Source organism: Xiphias gladius, chromosome 14 (assembly GCF_016859285.1).
Source record: "Xiphias gladius isolate SHS-SW01 ecotype Sanya breed wild chromosome 14, ASM1685928v1, whole genome shotgun sequence".
Taxonomy (NCBI): domain Eukaryota; kingdom Metazoa; phylum Chordata; class Actinopteri; order Istiophoriformes; family Xiphiidae; genus Xiphias; species Xiphias gladius.
The window spans coordinates 3,670,224-3,678,416 of NC_053413.1; positions in this window are offsets into that span (position 1 = coordinate 3,670,224).

Below are 8,193 nucleotides of genomic sequence, written 5' to 3' on the forward strand. Positions count from 1 at the left end.
TGGGGATCAGTGAATCTGATCCATAGGGTGAAGGAAAATTTGGACCAAAGACCACAAAAATCCTTCCCTTTTTTAAATCTCATGCCTGATAGAGAAATATGACATGTCCACAACACCTTCTAGACCTAACAGTAGCCACACTATTGAAAATGTTTGAGGAGAGTTAGTAGCCCATTAGCAGTAGTTCATTAACTGACACACCTGACAAGGAAACCAGGGCTGGATTACAGGCAAAGCAGGCAACTACCCTAGACTGTGAGTCCCCAAAGACCCTGGGTTATGGTCGTTGCAATGACGTTGTGGTAATACCATTAATTAGCTTGATATTAAGCACCACTAAAACATAATTAAAAACTAAATAGTAAGTGCATTCTGCATTTTGATGCTTTTTAATACCTTTAAATATTTCAGTTGATATTATGTGTGCATAACCTTAGACAAATTTGTGTATTATGAAATTATGATTCATTGCCAAACAGCAAACCTGGGGTGGGTCTCCTTGTCGGTTAAACCGGCCTGGATGTAAACCAGTCATAGAAGACACACATTACTAACCACGCTCAGCATTCAGCACTGAGTGATCTCTCACCGCAAATACCTTTGGAAGAGCCCATCAAGTGGGTACCAGCAATACTGTTTTAATTTAAAGCTACATTCAGTAATTTTTGACCGCTAGGGTGCAGAAAACTCCAAAACAAACACAGACACAGACTCTGACATAGCATGAGTTTATCAAATGCTTTTGGCTTACGAATAAGCAAGCATCAGCCTAATTAGACATCCAGCAGAGACAAAGCAACATTAGCATTTGTTTGAAGTTGTGTTTCTGTAAATCCCTAATCAAATATGCAATCTTTGTTTAGCTCTGGAGGTAAATATCTCGCTCTTGAGCTAAAGGTTTCTCTGTCTTCTCTGCTAGTTGCTAAGGTTCTATCATCTGGATATAGGCAGGTAGTGTACCGTAGGTTTATCAGACCTTTTTGTTGGAAACTACCTATTATGATTTTATGTTGAGCGTTTATGAGAACATTTAGACTCCGCCATACAGCCGTGGAGTGATAACTGCCTACTCGGCACAGCCACAGGCAGGTTCTGCCGGCCCCTGCGTTTCACTTGCAAAATGTTACTGAAAAGTCACACAAAATGACCACAAAGAGGTGTAGAGCAACTACGAAGAGACCTAACTCAAATGCAAAAAGACACACAATGACCACAAAAAGATCCAAAATTACCACAAAGAGACCCACAATGTCTACAAAGAGATGCAAAACAATGACAAAGAGACATAAAATGATTAAAAACCACACAGCCAGTCTGGGTGCCCTTCTCCTGTATAGGTGGGGGGCCTTTTACATGTTTGAACCCATTGTCTCATAATCCGTCCATGCATACAGTTAGTGTGAGCAATGGATATTTGCCTCACCTAAACAATGAGCTAAATGAGGAAGCTACTAAGAGCTTTGTTGATAGGTTAGGTGATGATTCTCAGTTAATTCAGCACTTTAAGCATCTACATTACACTTGATACAGTGTTAATATAAATATTGCTTAAATATCTCTTAAATGTCATGTAATACTGCAGGTTTAAGCGATGCCCAAGTTTGGCTGTTTTAGTCAGCGGAGGGATCTGTGCTTGGTCCGCAGCAGGGGAGACTGCAGTAGATAGAGGTGTGTCAGGATATAGCGCCATCATAGTGTAATGTAAAGGAGTAGCTCTCTGGTTGGTCATGCTCACATTCTTTTCTGTCCACTTGGTTTATAGCACGGAAACATTGCGCACTAGAAGAAAGTCCATCAGGAAAAGAGCCTTAGCAGAAACACAATAGGCCTCATTCAACTGCAATGTCTGGCTGTCATCCATCAGCATCCTCTGGGGATGATCTGATCCTCCTCTGATGATACTTCACACACATCTCTCTCTCTCTCTCTCTCTCTCTCTCTCTCTCTCTCTCTCTCTCTCTCTGTCCTGCTGAGGTCCCCTGATGGGGTTTCCCAATTAAATTCAGTTTGTTCCTTTTACAAACATAAATGTATGATTATGAGAGTTCAGCTCTCACCTGAGCAGAGCTGAAGAGAGGAGATAGGTTATTATAGTGTATTTACAATGATGTAATGATATATTTTAACAGACCCAATATATGATGAAGATGACAGTGATGAAGCTCTAAGGGGTTACAGCCCTATGGAAGAGATACTACGTCATCACCATGTTGCCTCTACTGTAACACAACATGAGCAGTAAGTATAATGCACTATGGGTTTCTGTTATCAATATAATTAAAATGAATTGAACTGAATTGAAATGAATTGCAACCTGTCAACATTTACTGAAGATTATAATTATTGCGAAATGTCACACAGTGGGTTAATAAAGTAATAAGAATCTCCAATCTACCAACATCAGAATTTAAGGGTTTTTTTTTTCAAATATATCATTTTCATGCAGTTCTAAGTTTCTAAGGAAAATATGAATTTGTCAGCAGATATTTTACTGATGTTTCTGCTGTCAGTTATCAGAGCCCTGCAGGTGTCCCCTGTCCCATCGTCCCCTGCTTCCTGTGTGGTTTGTTCTGAGGATGCCATCATCTGCCAGAGACCGGCTCGCATTATAGGTAACACACATACTGTGCGTGCATACCCCATAACTCGGTAAAAGATAGGTGCTTTATGTTATCAAGTCTAAATAAGAGTAACTGCACCGGATTTAAGTTTCCCTCACATACACTGCAATAATCCGACAAACTTTGCATTGTATGTCCCATGAGACCTCATACGCTTAGATTAATGTGTGTGTTACCTGTCTGACCATACGCTCCGGACACGACCCAGGCTCTGCTGCTAACAGACGGCTCCATCTCAATAGTCCAGTCAGCCTCACTGTCTGACTTCAACATTGTCAAAGTCATAGGTCAGCACATATATGTCTCTGTGTATGCATGTGCATTTGTATTTATGTACACATATGTGTGTAGTCATATAGTTATGGTTGATGCCTCTCTTTCTGACTACATCTCCTTTAACCATTCCACACTAAAAGAAGCTCTAACTTTTGAGTCTAAAATTTTTTTTTTTTTTTTTAAATTCTGTTCAAACTTTGAAATCTGCCTAATTACTGGAAACAGAAAAAGGGAGCTGTTCTTCCAGTGCATTAATCTTACATTAGTGTCCAACAGAGCGTCTTTTTTATACTACTACTGTGATATAGGGGTGTCAAAGTCAGGAATTTTCAGATTCCACGCTTAATGGCATTAAAATGTTGAAAGTATGACCTTAAAATATGCAAATAGGTCCATAAGTACTTGGACAGTGATGATTATATGACTGCCTCTGTAAACTACCACAAAGGATCTGAAATGAAGCCATCCAGATGAAGTGTAGCTTTAATTCAAGCAGTTTAACAAAAATATTGCATTAACTTTTTAGGAATAACAGTAATTTTTACACAGTCACTCATTTCAGAGGCTCAAAAGTAATTGGACAAATTGATATAATTAGAAAAATAAGGATTATTTTTAATACCTGGATGAAAATCCTTTTCACTCAATGACTGCCTGAAGTCTGGAACCCATGGACATCACCAAATGCTGAGTTTCTTCCCTAGAGATGCTTTGCCAGGCCTTTACTGCAGCAGCTTTCAGTTGCTGCTTGTCTGTGGGTCTTTCTGCCCTCAGTTTTGGGCTGAGGTCACGTGACTGACTTGGCCATTGAAGAATTTTCCCTTTCTTTGCCTTGAGAAGCTCTTGGGTTACTTTTGCAGTATGTTTTGGGTCATTATCCATCTTTACTGTGATGCAGCATCCTATCGGTTTTGCAGCATTTGGCTGAATCTGAGCAGATAGTAGAGCCCTATACACTTCAGAACTTCATCCTGCTACTTCTATCAACAGTCACATCATTAGTAAACACCAATGACCCAGTTCCATTGGCAGCCATACATGCCCATGCCATGACACTTCCTCCACCATGTTTGAAAGATGATTTGGTGGCTTTGGATCATGAGCCGTTCCTTTCCTGCTCCATATTCTTCTCTTCCCATCATTAAAGTGAATCTTAGTTTCATCTGTCCAAAGAATCTTGGACTCCAAAACTTGGCAGGCAACTACATGTTTTCCTGCAAAGTCTAATCTGGCCTTTCTGTTTTTAGGTGTTACCAGTGGCTTACACCTTGTGGTAAAACCCTCTTTATTTACATTCATGAGGGCATCTCTTGATTTTAGATGTTGATAATGATACATATGTGAAGGGTTTTTCCTCGCCAAAGGAAACAATTCTCTGATCATCTACTTTACTTGTCTTCAGTGGTCTTCCAGCCTTTTTGTGTTGCTGAGCTCGCCAGTACATTCCTCCTTTTTAAGATTGTGCCAAATTGTTTATTTGGCCAATCCTACATGTCAATCCTAATGATCGCCTTCTTCATTTACATCAACATTTCTTTGGACCTTATATTGAGGGTTCCCATGAACAGCTACCAAATGTAAATTCAACACATGGAGTCAATTCCAGATCTTTTATCTGCTTAATTTGTAATGAAATAAGGAGGAAACAGGCCACACCCGGCCATGAAATTGATTGTAATGTCCAACTACTTTTCAGCCTTTGAAAATGAGGGACTATGTATAAAAATGGCTGTAACGGTCAATCTGATATTTTACTTGAATTAAAGCTGAAAGTATACACTTCGATCTCATCTTAATGGCTTTGTTTTGAATCCACTGTGGTGGTGTACAGAGGCAAAATTATGAAAATTGTGTCAATATCTAAATACCCTGCCTCCACACCTTAGTGCTGGATCCTCGCCCCTGTAGGGCCTGGATCATTGGGAGGTACCCAATGAACCAGGCCCTACAGGGGCGAGCTCTGACCAGTCTATCTCAGCTAGGGGTCCTTGCCCTGGGCAACAAACTCACAAGCAGTGAGCATACCTTTTAAGCTTGTTTTTAACTGGTTGTATGTAATTTTGAGAGAGATGTTAACCGGCTCTAATGATTCCTTTAAGCCTTTAGCTGTTACTATGGGTTTCTTTTTTTTTACCTCACTATGGAGTCATATTAGTTGGGCACCCACTTCTAGGGAGAGTAGCCACATCACTAAATCGTCTCCATTTTTAAACTGTTTGTCCCACTGTGGACCGATCAATATCTAAACTCTTTGAGATTAGTTTACCCTTTTCAGTTTTATGTAAATCAGCAGTTCTTGGACGTAAGTCTTCTAAGACTTCTTCTTCGTGAGGCATGGTTCACATCAGCAGATGCTCAATGTGAATATCAAACTCCAAATGTTTGAGTGTTTTTTATACATTGAAGTAGCTCTAACCCACACCTGAAATCTGGTTTCACTGATTGGACTCACTGATATATTACATTATATTATCGAAAAATTTGAATAATTGCATTCTGTTTGATGACACAGGTATATTTAATAAACAATTTGAGGAGATTATACTGGGCTGTAAGAAGGCTTTTGAAAAGCTGTAATTTCCTCATACCAGTTTACTTGTCAGCAAGCTGGTCTAACATGGTCCAATCGCCCAAATGATATATGTTTAGTTATTTTAAGGAAAAAATATTTTATGAATCGGTACAAGACTAGCTGACTTACACCTGACATCTTTCTCCCTGCGGCCTTCAGACCCTGTGTAACAGTCGTAGGAAGGTGTGTGTGAGCACTGACAACCCGGTTGGAGCCACGGTACCGGAGGTGACTGAGGCCAACTGTGTCCCATCCAATCAGAACATCACAGTGCAGATTGAGACAAGAGGCAGTGTGATGCCACGGCTGTACACTCGGGATCTGGCCATCACTGGAGTCATCTGCTTTATTGGTGAGAATGAAAGAAAAAGAAAAAGAAAAAAGTTACATTCGTAAGTTTAGCTGTGTCATGTCACTAAATAATCGGGAAAAGTTAAAGAGAATTAGATTCAGAACACAGAAAGTTTCATCAAGTAACAGAGAGTGGAGAGATAACTTAATTTCAAGATTTGCACACTTGAATAAAGAACGCTGTCTGGTCAGTCTCAGTTGTCCTAAATGAATGTATATATTCTGGGCCCAGGAGACAGCCTCCATGCATGAGAATCTGCTTTTCTACCCCAGTCCTCACCAGCCTCTTCTCCCAAACTGCAAAGAAAGAAAGCCAGAGTTAGTCTCTTGTCTGAGTAACAAATTCCAGTCAGAACAGTTTACAGTAGGCATTTCTCAGTAAATGAAACACTACAATCTACACGACTGGTAAATCTGATGTCAAAGGTTAAGATGATCCTTATGAGTTTACAAAAGTTAATTTAATAGTGATTCTGAAATTACCCGTATACATTTCAGTAAATTCTATGACATAGACAGTGCAAAGGTTTACATTCAGTGTATTGACCCAAAATATGAACAATATTAAAAGGTATTATTTCTTTGTCCAACACTGCTGCAAATCACTATGGATCATCCCTTTCATAAAAAGCACTGTTGTCCTCATTAGTTCCAATTGGCTGATATACAGAAAATACACAATTTTAACTCCACAACATTAGATAAGCTGATAACAGTGATATATGACAATACAGAACATACACAAACACAGTGCCTGTTTGCAGCTCTAATGATTTACTGCTAAATTAGATGATTAGATGTCATGTCGTTCATTTTGATATTATCTGCACTAACTGTATTTTTCATTGTGCATTTGAACAACTAATTGCTGTATGTAATCATTACTCATTATAATTGTACATTATAAATGTTGTTTTTTAATATACAGAACTATATATAACTAACTATCTATACCAAAACAACTCACGACCTCTGTTTTGTTCCATCAAACATATTTTATGGCAGTACATTTGTCTTGTCGTCCATATATTTTATTATTTTGTGCCTCTGTCAGTGCAAGTTATGCCACATTATGTCACATTGCACTAAAATTAAAATTTAGGGTCTTTTTACATCAGAAGTAATAAGTACATCAGTGGGTTGTGCCATGGCTACCAGCTGCAGGCAGTTATTAACAGTACAAGTGGTTTATTTACTGGCAACACTGGCTATAAAAACTGTCTACATTGGGCACAAACATATCTTGCCTTAAATTAATTGCACTTTGTTACCTTGTTTAACTGGTTAACAAGCTGGCATGCTAGAAAGGATGCTGACTGGTAAAGTACAAGGTAGCTTACAAAACAAAGCAGTTTTCTGAGCTAAGCTAGCTAACTTTCTGACTACTGATTAGAACGCAATCTAGCTCAGACACAAACTGTTAAGATATTCATTTAATTCAAGGAAACTTGCTATTCATTAATTTCTCACAACTAACTGCACACTATGTCATATCATTGTGTGGATCAACTTATATTCTTTTGGAATTAGATGTTGGGACACAATTAATATGATCCATCAGTTTCAATTTTCCAGTTTCAAACTCATAACTCCCAAAGATATACAAAGCCAAAATGGTTTGCTATTGTTCTGTAGTGAGAATTTTCATTCAAATTGGTGCTATATCCCTGCACATTTACTTTGCTGTTGTGAACAAATTTTGTAATTGATAAATTAAAAAAAAAGAAAAAAAAGTAATTAGATTAAGTATATTTTTAAATGAAATTAATTTGATGCAATATGACCCTATTAAAAAGGCTGGTGTCCCCAGATCCTTAGACAGAAATCTTTTGGATTGATGGGACTGTATATGATATCAATCAATTTCTAATGTAAAAATACTAAGATTGTGGACCCATTACAGACACCACTATTTAAAACCCTTCCTTTCCTGCTGTGCTTCAGGTGGCATTGGCTGGACCCTGCTGGTAGTCCTGATTTACTATCGCGTGTCTCACAGGAAGAAACTAAAAGAAACTCAAAGACAGAAAGAGGAAGAGGATGGAAGCAAAACAGTGATCAAAAACCATGTCAGCCCCCTAGATGTTAGTGAGAAGAGGAGGGATGTTTTCTTGCAAGCCAATAGCAGTCAGCCATTTGACAGGAAAGCCATGATGTTGGACACAAGGTTAGAAAACAATGGTGGCCAGTTTTGGTCCAGAGCGGATGAGGATAGCAACCATTTTAGGTGCCTGGACTGTAGCACCAAAGGACAGAGAGATATAGGGCCGAATCCGATGAGATGGAACAGGATAAACAGAGAAATGGAGGCAGAGGAGGAAAGAGAGAAGAGGAGAATGAGGATGATGACAGAGGAAGAGAGGAGAAAGCCGG